This window comes from Elgaria multicarinata, chromosome 2 (genome assembly GCF_023053635.1).
Source record: "Elgaria multicarinata webbii isolate HBS135686 ecotype San Diego chromosome 2, rElgMul1.1.pri, whole genome shotgun sequence".
In the NCBI taxonomy this organism is placed as follows: domain Eukaryota; kingdom Metazoa; phylum Chordata; class Lepidosauria; order Squamata; family Anguidae; genus Elgaria; species Elgaria multicarinata.
Genome location: NC_086172.1, coordinates 98,091,973 through 98,104,307, shown reverse-complemented (window position 1 = coordinate 98,104,307; position 12,335 = coordinate 98,091,973). Strand labels below are relative to the sequence as shown.

Genomic DNA, 12,335 nt, shown 5'->3' with positions numbered 1-12,335 from the left:
AAGCCTCAAAATTCTATTGATTATAAAAAGGATCCCTGTGGAGCAAATAGCCTGGACTTTCGCTTCCATGGTCAGCTTGCTGTATTCTAGAATTGTGCAAAACTTCAAGCTCACTGGTACAGCAAGTGAAGGCCCCAATCCCTGCTGTTCTTTTCTGTGTGGTAGGAAAAGGATGTGCAAGGATTGTGTTTCAGTTTAAAGGTATTAATACCTTACCCTGATTATCTGGATCGATTTCAGTCGGGCTTCAGGCCTGGTTTTGGCACGGAAACAGCCTTGGTCAGCCTGTATGATGACCTATGTCAGGAGAAAGACAGGAGAAGGAGTGTGACTCTGTTGATTCTCCTCGACCTCTCAGCAGCTTTCGATACCATTCACCATGGTATCCTTCTGGGACGACTCACTGAGCTGGGAGTGGGAGGTACTGCTTTGCAGTGGTTCCGTTCCTATTTGGCGGGTCGGATACAGAAGATGGTGCTTGGGGAACATTACTTGGCCCCATGGATACTCAAGTATGGGGTCCTGCAGGGGTCAGTTTTGTCCCCCAGATTGTTTAACATTTACATGAAGCCGCTGGGTGCGGTCATCGGGTGCTTTGGAGTGTGCTGTCATCAGTATGCTAACGACACACAGCTCTATTTCTCCTTTTCATCTTCAACAGGAGAGGCTGTGGATGTGTTGAACTGGTGCCTGGCTGTGACAATGGACTGGATGAGGGCTAATAAACTGAGACTCAGTCCAGACAAGACTGAGATGCTGTTAGTAGGTGATTCCGCTGACAGGATGGGGGGTGTTCTACCGGTTCTGGATGGGATTGCACTCACCCGGAAGGAGCAGGTTCATAGCTTGGGGGTTCTTTTAGATCCATCATTGTCACTTGAGGCTCAGGTGACCTCAGTGGCACGGAGTGCCTTCTACAAACTCCGGTTGGTGGCCCAGCTACGCCCCTATCTGGACAGGGATAACCTGGCTTATTTATTTATTTATTTATTTATTTATTTATTTATTTATTACATTTTTATACCGCCCAATAGCCGAAGCTCTCTGGGCGGTTCACAAAAATTAAAACCATGATAAAACAACCAACAGGTTAAAAGCACAAATACAAAATACAGTATAAAAAGCACAACCAGGATAAAACCACGCAGCAAAATTGATATAAGATTAAAATGCAGAGTTAGAACAGTAAAATTTAAATTTAAGTTAAAATTAAGTGTTAAAATACTGAGTGAATAAAAAAGGTCTTCAGCTGGCGACGAAAGGAGTACAGTGTAGGCGCCAGGCGGACCTCTCTGGCTTCACTTGTCCATGCTCTGGTAACCTCCAAGTTAGATTACTGCAATGCAGTCTATGTAGGGCTGCCTTTGAAAACGGTTTGGAAGCTGCAGCTCATGCAAAATGCAGCAGCCAGATTGATTTCGGGAACCAGAAGGTTCTACCATATAACACCTGCTCTGGTCCGCTTGCGCTGGCTGCCTGTATGTTTCCGAGCCCAATTCAAGGTGCTGGTTTTGACCTATAAAGCGTTACACGGCTTGGGACCACAATACCTGATGTGAATATACCCGGTCATTATGTTCAACATCTAAGGCCCTCTTCCGGGCGCCTACTCCAAGAGAGGCTCGGAGTGTGGCAACGAGGGACAGGGCCTTTTCGGTGCTGGCCCCCAGACTATGGAACGATCTCCCTGATGAGGCTCACCTGGCGCCAATGCTGCTATCTTTTTGGTGCCAGGTTAAGACTTTCCTCTTTACCCAGGCATATGGCAGCACATCTTAATCTCCTACATGTTTAGTTTTTTAACGGTTTTTAATGCTTTATGTGTGTATGTTCTGTGTTTTAGAATTTTAAATTTTGTGTACTTGTTCTTATCTTAATTTTAGAATTTCTGTAAACCGCCCAGTGAGCCCTGGCTATGGGAGCGGTATATAAGTGTAATAAATAAATAAATACCCTGAATATGTGTTCATGTTCTATGTACACTCATTAAGATGGTTGTGAGAATCTTGCCCTATTCAGCCATTTGTGTCACACACAAAAACACCATAAAGGTGGTGAAGAGTATGAGAAGAGGGCTCCCTCTCACTGTTTGACCCATCCTGTCAACTACAGATATAAACAACAAATAGGCATAGGTCAACTCAAGGGACAGATTCCTCTAGCAAAATAGTCAGGCTCAGATGGTTCATAAGGCAATACTAGACCAGAAAGTCATCTTTGCTGGTTCCCAAGCACTCCATCCTCCCCATGTGGATTTGGACCTGAAGACCAAGGACAAGTGTGGGTGCATGTAGGGTAAATTGTAAACAAGCACAATTTGTGACATTGCACAACATCATCGCTGATCCCAGGGCCGGATCTACACTAGTCTTATAACGTTGCTAGTGTCCCTTTCTAACGTGGTTCTCTGTATCGGTTCTCTGTAGCTGTAACGTTACTGCAGGGCACATTGTTAAATCCTTTCGTTGCTGGGTTTGCTCCGCCCACTGCCTGCCTTATTCCTAGCTAGCAGTGCAGGGCAAGTTATAAGCACACACAAATCCCTCCCTCCCAAAACATCTTAACACAAGTCCCAGGGAATTGCCTGAACGCACAAGAGCCAGCCACTTTGCTGAAGCTAAGCAGGGTTGGGTCTGGTCAGAATTTGGATGTTTTAGCAGCAGCCGTATTTAAGCCCCGCTGGTCATGAGTTTTGGGCTTTGGACCCTTGTTAACTTTCCTTCAGGGAGCTACAGTTCCTTTGCAAAGAGGGGGAAAATGTTTTTTAAAAAATCATAAAAAATCAACCGATGACCCAATTTGATTCAAATTTTAAGGCAGGATGCATGGGAGTACTTCACAATAAAAACAGATTCTAAGGTGGAAAACCTCTGAGTCCTTTGCATACAATTGTCAGTGACTGCACAGTATAAGGCTGGTGTGATTTATCTGCTGTAGCAGATAAGATAGCAAACGGGGTGAAGGAAGGAGAACAGGAAGTGGGCGGAGCAAACTCAGCAGCTCTGGGTTGCGAGAGGAGAATTACCGGTAGGACAAGGCACATGAATCTGCAGCCACGCTGGAACTAAGAAACAGAACCTGTAAGTATGACTCATTTACAACGTTGGGGACCCAGGGTCATGTGACGCTATGCGTCACAGTAACCCATTCAAAGCGTTAGAATAACACCAGTGTAGATTCCCACCAGGTCACATCTGTGAAGGCATCAATCTTCATTTCCAATTTCCTGGCTATCTCCCAACATGAGATAGCCTTAACTCTAGTCTTAAACCAGCAGGGTTTTTTTTAATCATTGAATTTTATATTTATTGAGTAGCAGGGAGATCTATGCTTTGAAGTTTATATCCTCAAAATTCTTTGGTAAGCCCTTGGCCTCAAGGAGTGAGTTCTTCATTACTGCATCATATTATAGTTCCTTCATGCAGCTAATGTAAAGTGAGCATGCCCAGTCACTGAGGTCATGCTCCTGGTGGTTCCACATAGACCCATCCTCCAATTGGAGTCCACCAGGGGAAGAGCCTTCAGTGTGGTGGCCCCCCTCCTATGGAATTCCCTGTCTCAGGAGGTCAGGCAGGCGCCAATTTTGTATTCCTTTCGGTGCCTCCTGAAAATGTTGTTGTTCCAGGAAGCCTTCCTTTGATGACCAGCCACTGTTCACCTTGCATTTAGCTTTTAAAAAATATATATTTTAATGTGTTTTTATTGTTTTTATTATATTTTATCTTGTACACCGCTCTGAAATTTTGAATGGGGAGCAGTATATGAATATTGTAAATAAAATTTCCTTCTCTCTCTGATGACCCAAAATTTTAAGGATTGATTAAACCAAAGATAGTACTTATAAATTTAAAACACAGGAAGTTTGCATACTTTTCAAACTATCTGAAAAAAAGAAGAAGCAAATCCCTATTGGATTCCACATGACTGTTTTTGGTCTACCTGCTTATAGATTCTGTGGTAATGAGCCCGTCTGTAAGCAGGGTTGGGGAATCTATTCCAGCAAAGATCCCCAGATGCCACTATCAAGGGAATGCAATTATTGAAGCTTGCTGGCTTCCTCTGAGGAAAGTTTCATTTCTATTCAGTGACATGATGTTATCTGGAATGCTGTTTAAGTGAAGTACAAACCGGAACAATGCAACAAGGGGACCCCTTGTGATTAGTCATGTCCTTTATTTCATAACATAAATATCAGGTTTAACAGAAGGGTTTCACATTCACAAGGAGAATGATAATGATTCGCAAGACAGGAATTAATCTCATGTTTTTCCAAAACTTCTAGCGTCATCCCCAAGGAATCAAGCACATTAAAAAAAAAAAAAAAAACTTGAAGGCATACAATGAGATAATCCTGCATTAGAAAGGTTTCAAAGTCATCTCTGACATTTGAAAAATATTAAACTCAAAGCATTCCCAAATTCCCAAAAGGCTCTTGAATTTAGAGAAGCAGTTATGAGAACTCAGCTGTACATCAATGTTGCCTTGGCAGAATGACAACAAATATTTTCAATAACAGTATAAAAGTACCAACAGCCCTCTTTTGTATTCATTAAAATGGATAATATACCATCTGGTTTGGTGATATTATTATTATTATTTGGTCTCATTATTTATTCTTTATCACTTTTTTTTTAAAAAAAGACACTTTATGAATTTGTGTGTTGACCTAGTGCAGGAGCCATGCTAATCTTCTCTGTACCATTCCAATCTTAATATACAGTATGTGCTGCCAAAGTGAGCAATCTTGATCATTTCTTAAACCTGCAAAGGACTTTACAATCTTGTGTTTGTCCTCACAACATCCCTGTAAGGTAGTTTGTCAAAGTTCCTATTTTACTGATAAAAGTTGAGGCTAAGAGATAAACCCAATCCAGGCAGTCAATGCTGGCTATGGCTAAGGGCCCTTGAGCAAGTCACCCTCAATGGGCCTCATCCCTCGGTGAGCCTACTTTCTCACCACCACTATCACCCACTGCTATTCCTCCTCATTCTCTTTCTCATCGTTGCTCTTGCTGGCTTGACAGGCAGAGAGAGCCGGTGAGAGAGTGACCATATGGAAAAGAGGACAGGGCTTCTGTATCTTTAGCAGTTGCATCGAAAAGGGGATTTCAGCAGGTGTCATTCGTATGCATGCAGCACCTGGTGAAATTCCCTCTTCATCACAACAGTTAAAGCTGCAGGAACTATACTAGAGGGACCAGATAAAAAAGAGGGTGGGGATCCTGCAGCTTTAACTTCTTAGCCTTTTCCCACTCCTCCCTGGGCTACAACTCAAAGCCAAAATACCTGAATAATTACCCTTGCTATTTATAAATAAACTATTTTAAAAGACAGGTAATATGTATTTACCCCATTGTTGGCAAAGGAAATGATTAAATTGCACTGCTTTGCCCTTTATTTTAATCCATTTTTCATTACATCTTTCTCTTTCAAAACACTTAATCTGCAATGAAGAGTGTACAAATGACTCACAAAAGAAATGAAACAATATGCAGAAAGGTCAAACTTGTATAGTCTATATTGCATTCAAACTAACATGGGACTTTTCATATTTAGATGCAAGGAAGTTGGTAAGAGGAGTGCTATGTGAAGTGTTAAGACTCAAGATACCACTTATCCGGGATGCCTATTGTGCACCCGCCATGGATTTCAAAGCATCCTTTATTTATACCAGCCACATTTAGTGAGGAATGTGGCTGGTATAAATAACTCCAAAGGAAGTGAGGCAGGTGGTTACCAGGAGGAAGGCCTTCTCTGCTGTGGCACCCCGGCTGTGGAATGAGCTCCCTAAGGAGGTTCGCTTGGCACCTACATTATATGCTTTTAGACGCCAGGTGAAGACCTTTTTATTCTCCCAGCATTTTAACAGTCAATAAATAAATTTTAACTTGGTCTTTTAAATTTGTAATTTTGCATTGCTGCTGTTTTTATCTGGTTGAGCTTTTATATTGTGTTTTATATTATGGTTTTATACTGTTGTTTTATACTTTGAATGTTTTTAATTTTTGTGAACCGTCCAGAGAGCTCCGGCTATTGGGCGGTATAGAAATGTAATAAATAAATAAATAAATAAATAAATAAATAAATCAAAATGGAAATGAACTAAGAATGTATATGTGTGGTACTTTCACCAACTTACTGCAAGCCATTCTCTCCTTCATCAGCTCTAGCATGAGGTGTGGATAGAAATGGGACCGGCTCCTTCACAGAATCACTGCCTGTGCCCAGGCCCCTCTGACCAAAATTCTCAGTGTGATCTTGTGATGGAGAATGAAATCAGGGCTGCATCCAAAGGAGATGGTGGTGATGGTTATCAATGTAAGGTGCAAACCTATGCACATTTAGACAGAAAATTCTGGAGCATGCTGGCAATTGTAGGGCTTTTTTCAGTCTAAACATGCATGGGATTGCACCCTTAGATGACTTTAAAAGGGGGTCAGGCACAGTCAGGATCTACAAGTCATGGTGGCTATATGCGTTCTCCAGCATCAGAGGCAGTCTGCCTTTTATTGGAAACCACTACAGGAGAAGACTATTGTTCTCCTGTCCTCCTTGTGGGATACTCAGAAGCATCTGCTTGACCACTTTGGGGAACAGGATGCTGAACTAAACAGGCCTTTGGTCTAATATGGCTGTGCTTTTCTTATGCCCTGATGGGTGAATTCAGAAAGGGTCTTCTCCAGTGCTACCTGGCTAGATCTACACTCTGGCTTTACTGAAGGGCACTGAAAGAGGTTGCAGCACACCACACATTCGATATACCACTATTGCAATGTGATTTTCTGCTTTTTATTCCACATTATCCAAAATACTGCAACAAATGTCATTGCATGTCCTACAAAGTATAAAAGCACGAGAGGAATATAGTATTATTATGATGGGATCGTAATGATATGACACAATGACCCTGTTCAGATGACACGCTAAGCCATGGTGGTTAAGCATTTTGCGCTAAACATTATGGCTTAGTGTGTCATGTGAACCATTCCTAACCATGGTGGTTTCATAACCATAATTTAAACATGCTTAGCAATCATTTTCTGCAAAAGGGTTAGCAGACTAACCATGGCTTAATGTGGTGTCTGAACAGGCCCATTGTGTCGATTTGGCCCGTGACTGAACCTTGGACCATTTGCAAGCACGGTATGTGCTCTACCACTGAGCTAACAGATCTCTCCCCTAAAACCAAAGTATTTGCAGGCACACCAGTCCTGATGGATACTAGGAAGAAGTCCTACAATTTCCAGCATGCCCCAGCCAGTACGGCTTGCTGGAGTGATGCTGGGAATTGTAGGACTTCTTTCTGTCTAAACATGCATAGTTTTGTACCTTATAATGGTAACCATGACCACCACAAAACTTTATGTGGATGCATCCCTAATTTCATTCTCCATCACAAGATCACCCTGAGAATTTGGTCTGAGGTCTGATAATTATGTCCCATTACTTTTGGGGCCTGAGCACTGGTGGTGATTCTGTGGATACTAGCAAACATTTGATGCCTAGCTGCCTTCATGTCTTTCTGATTCAACAACCCTACTTATTAAAAAAAAACTGGTATTTTCACGTTCTGAATGCATTTTGTCCCAGGGATGAACAAAACAAATGCCTTCAGGATGCCATTAAAAACAATCTAAGTAGCAGTCATTGCTCAAAAGTTTGGAATGGGAAAGTGAACATGCACAAGTGCATTGATGATCTTTTATTCCATTCTGGCTGTTCCTCATTCATCTCACAGAAGCAATTCTCTGTTGTGACATTTGAGCAATAGAATGGAGAACAAGAATTACAATGGGAATGTTTGGATAGCTCCTGCTGGAGAAAGTGCTGACCTCTGACAAGATTTCATTTGAAGGAACCTGCTGAGTGCTGTGCTCTTTTATACAAAACTTTACAAGTAATTCCAGCTCACGGAAAGTACAACGGAGGCTACTAACTAGAAGCAGCTTGCTCAATTGCTCAGTAACATGAATCATAGGCATAAAATCAGAAATTATGGTTCCCACCAAGCAAATTTCCTCTTTTCAGATTTCAGAAACAAATTCCCTTAGGACATAATCTGTTGCATGTTTAGATAGAAAAGGAAAAAAAAAGACATACTGGCTGTGGAATGCTGAAAGTAGTAGGACTTTTCTTCTGTCTAAACATGCATAGCATTGCATCCTTACCGTGTCAGGGAATGATTTTGTAATCTATTTTTTGGATTACATATAACATGCCACTTCCATTCTTCAGCTTCAGCAAATATCTACCTTAATATTATTTACTTATACTTTCTTACTAGCACAGACAATTAGATGAGATGCGCAGTGATCAGAAAATGTGGATATATTGATATAAAGAAAAGATTTCCCACTGACATCATACAAATCAATTTCAGGAGCTAATACATACAATCAAGACTGCGCAAGTAAACAGGAGGATGAGAAAGTGAAGTCATAGAATCAAAGAATAGTAGAGTTGGAAGGGACCTATAAGGCCATCAACTTCAACCCCCTGCTCAATGCAGGAAAGTCCTTAGGAAAAAAGACCATCTAGTGGGATAGGGAGCAATGGAGAAATTTGGAATGAGAGTTGCATATACCTTGCCAATCTATTCTAGGAAGCACTCAACATTTTTTAGCGGTGACGTTTAGGAGTGACCAAATTTGTTAATTTCAGTTTCTCATTCTCCCACTCTTCAGTATGTCCTAAATTTTGAGAAATTTCCTTTAAAAGATTGCATGAACTTTCATATGCATTGTGTGCATGTATATTCCAATACATGCATTTTTATAGGCATTTTCCCCTAACATACATGTTTTGTGCAAAGAATTTCCCCAATATAATGCATGTCTCGATGGTATTTTCACTAATATATGCTCTTTCTCATATCCATTTCGGTATGCATGCATGCATGTTTGTTTGTTTGTAGAACTCCAGTGCTAAATTTAGAGAAGTGAGAATTCAAAAGGACAGCTGAGTTCTGGCTCACATATTGATTCAAAAGTGCACAATTTTCATGTGAACTGAACGAATTTCTCTCCCATCCCTGATGGTCCCCAAAAGATAGTCAAATGCGCAGACATCACTCCTGTGTTTTTCTGGCATCATAGATCTATCTATGTTTCATCAAGATGTTTCATCTGACATTTTTTGCTCAAAAGAAGGTTTTGACTGAGCATGGGGGGGAAAAGTTTCATGAAAGTTCTCTCCACTTTCCCACTTTCTGTGCCAGTTTGTGGGCCTGGCAACACTTGGAACCCCCACCACTGCTGGGCACTGTTGCATAGGAAGGTAGGAAGCTTCCTTATACTGAGTCAGACCCATCTCCCATCCAGCCGAGTACTGTCAACACTGGCTGGCAGCAGCTCTCTGGGGTTTTAGGGAGGAGATTTCCAACCCTGCCTGGAGATGCCAGGGATGAAACCTGAGACCTTCTGTGGTCAAAGCAGGTGCGCTACCACTGAGCTACCCACCTACGCATAACTGAAGGGAGGTAGTATGAACTTCGCTCTAATTTGGGTTCATAATGGACAAACATGCCCCGAAGGAATTTATGCTGTTTTTCTGTAGCCCACCATTTCTGGTTTTTGGCAGGGGTGGTAAAGGAAGGAGCTAAACAACCTTAGAGAACTGGCAGAAACACTGCCACACTGGCAGAAAAGGCAGAAAATCGCTGGCTCCCTCCCACCCCCACTGGCACTCTCTGCCCCAATCTTTCATATTTCCCCTGTTCATGCTCAGGAGGGGGTGCTATGTGAGTTTCATCCACAAGACTCATAAGAAACAGAGGCCTAATCTACATGCCGTTTATTCCGGAATAATATTGTAGTTGTCCCTACCGTGCCACATGACGTTCACCTACCCCAGCAGTGAATTAGGGACGACCCATCAGTTATTCAGGAATATTGCAGACTGCTTTTGCCATGTTTTTTGGGCTCTCTCTCTACGATCCTGAAGTCCATGGCTGGTGTGTCGCCCCTTCCCGAACTGCTGCTGTTTTGTGTAAGCTCCCAGCTCAGCAAACAGCCAACCCGCTGTCAGGGGCGTGTCCAGCAGTTTTGGACATGTGCGGGAGTGGGTGGCCACCATTTTCAGCACATTTTTTGATTGGTTATCAGCGTGTTTTGGCCCTGACCATGGATTGTTGTTTTTTTTAACACAAACATATCGATGTGCAGGAGTATATCTTCAACACAGTACCTATCCCCCCTGCATTTCTGAGTATTTGCATTGGTGCACATCTTGAAGGGGATATTAAAAAAAAAAAAAATCTGTGCCCCATACCCATCTGTCCAATCCCACCCACTTCTTCTGATACACCTTCAAAAGTGCCATCACGGGGCACACATTCTCCCGCAATGGCTCTCCTTTAATCCCAGGAAACTTCCCTTGCATGTGCCGTGTGAGGGACAATCTTGGAAGCTGGAAAGCCCACAATCATCCCTCCCCCTTCTCAAAAGGGCTCTAGGTATAGATGAGCCCAGAGGCTGAAGCAATCCAGTATTACTTGCTGCTATTTGAGGAACCATAGACCCTGTTCACACGACCCGCTGAGCCACAGTGATTAAGCACTTTGAACTAAACATTATGGCTTAGCATGTTGTGTGAACCCTAACTTAGCATGTCGTATGAACCATGGTTACATAACCATGGTTTAAACAAAAGGGTTGCTGTAAACGGGTTAGTGGCCTAACCATGACTTAGCATGTTGTCTGAACAGGCCCACAGTGACTTTATCTAAAAACAGTTACATAGAGTGGATGAATAAAGCCAGGGTTGAATTTGTTCCAATGCTAAGCCCTGGTGCCCTTTCTCAGTGCTGGGCTCAAACCTGGAACATATGAAATAACTGACTCAAGCATGTTTAGAGTGTATTTAGAACCTGAGCACTCACTGAGCAGCTGCACACACAAAAGATTAGGAGGAAAGACTTATAAAATACAAATCATAGAGTGCTGTTTCTAAATGATGCGAGGTTCTGCAACTCCCAGTGGAGGCTGGTGGCTCCGATGTCAGTGGGGTGGTAAATCTGCTCCGGGTTTCAGTAAGAACTAGTCAGAACTTCAAAGTTGCTATCCAAGGTGTAAAACAAACCTGGAGCGGATTCGATGCCCCACTGACATTGGAGCCTCCACTAGCAACTCTTCTTCTAGAAATTAATGGCAGGTAGCTGCAGTGATAACAGATAATAGGATGACAGCACTGATTGGGATTGTAGTGCGTCTTCAGATGTGGGAGGATTGCGGTTCCCTACCATGGCTTCTCCACCCTTGCTTCTGTCCCACATTACTTCCTTTCTTCCCAGAGAAGAAAGAAGAGGTAAACAAAGACCACGTGATAAATTCAAGGGACATTTTTATCATGCCGCTTTTCCTGCACACAGCAGGAAATGGTGGCACATTCCATTCCCCCCCCCCCGCTCCAAAGTCAGATTAAAAGGAGTCCATTTTGTGATGGAAAAAAGACAAGAAGGAGCAGGAGGCACATAAGAGGTGGACATTGTTGTCTAAAAGGACAAGAGAGAAAACCTGAGTGGGCAGTAGTGAGTGTGTGAAAAAAGCACTCATCTGATGAACCCCTTTGTCTCTTTTAACCAAGTTAATACAGGAATCAGGGCAGTGACCAAAGACTTAATATTTCCCCATTCCTGGATCTGTCTTTGATTGCTTTTCATCTCTGCCTCTCACCTGACAAATGCTTGATAAAAATGTATGACAGATATAGAATGTTGTAATTTCGGAAACCATTGATCTGTTTTACAGCGACAAACTGCATTTGTCTGTCTAAATAACGTTACCCATTTATCTTGCCTTTGCCATCAGGACATCTGTACTCCGTTCACATAGATGGAACAGTTGGTCATTTTGTCAGCTGGGCTTCCTGATTCACAGACCACTTACATGGGAATTGCCCTCCATTGAACTCAGTGAGATGTACTTCGTATCCAAACCACTCCATTTTAATAAACTTTTTGATTGGTCTGAGAACACACACCTGCCTCTTTCCTCTTTACAGTCTCTTATTCATGGTGGTATTGTCCCCCATCCCCCAGGCCTTGTTTAGTAGGGGAGATCAAATACAGGAGCAATAAGAACCCTTCTTCAAATCACCTTGGAGCATGAAGGTTCCCAGCAGTACAGGTTGTGAGTAATACAATTAATCTGGTAATGAAAGATTTGTTTCAATTAACTTTACCGACAGCAGTGTTTCCAAAGACCCAATAGGGTCAACCATAAAGGGCTTTTAATTATATGATGTTCAAAGCATCAAGTAACTTCACATAGATATTACCAGCTGCCATTTAAATTTGGTTCATCCTGCTACATTGAAGATGAACAAAGAGAAGAAGG

General features: G+C 42.3%; 1 non-coding gene across 1 annotated transcript; it reads right to left on the bottom strand.

Annotated features, from left to right (window-relative positions):
• Positions 1–4,633: 4,633 nt before the first annotated feature.
• On the bottom strand, positions 4,634–4,736 carry LOC134393876 (U6 spliceosomal RNA). Its single transcript, XR_010025143.1, has one exon. It is a non-coding gene; the product is annotated as a U6 spliceosomal RNA (small nuclear RNA).
• Positions 4,737–12,335: the final 7,599 nt, after the last annotated feature.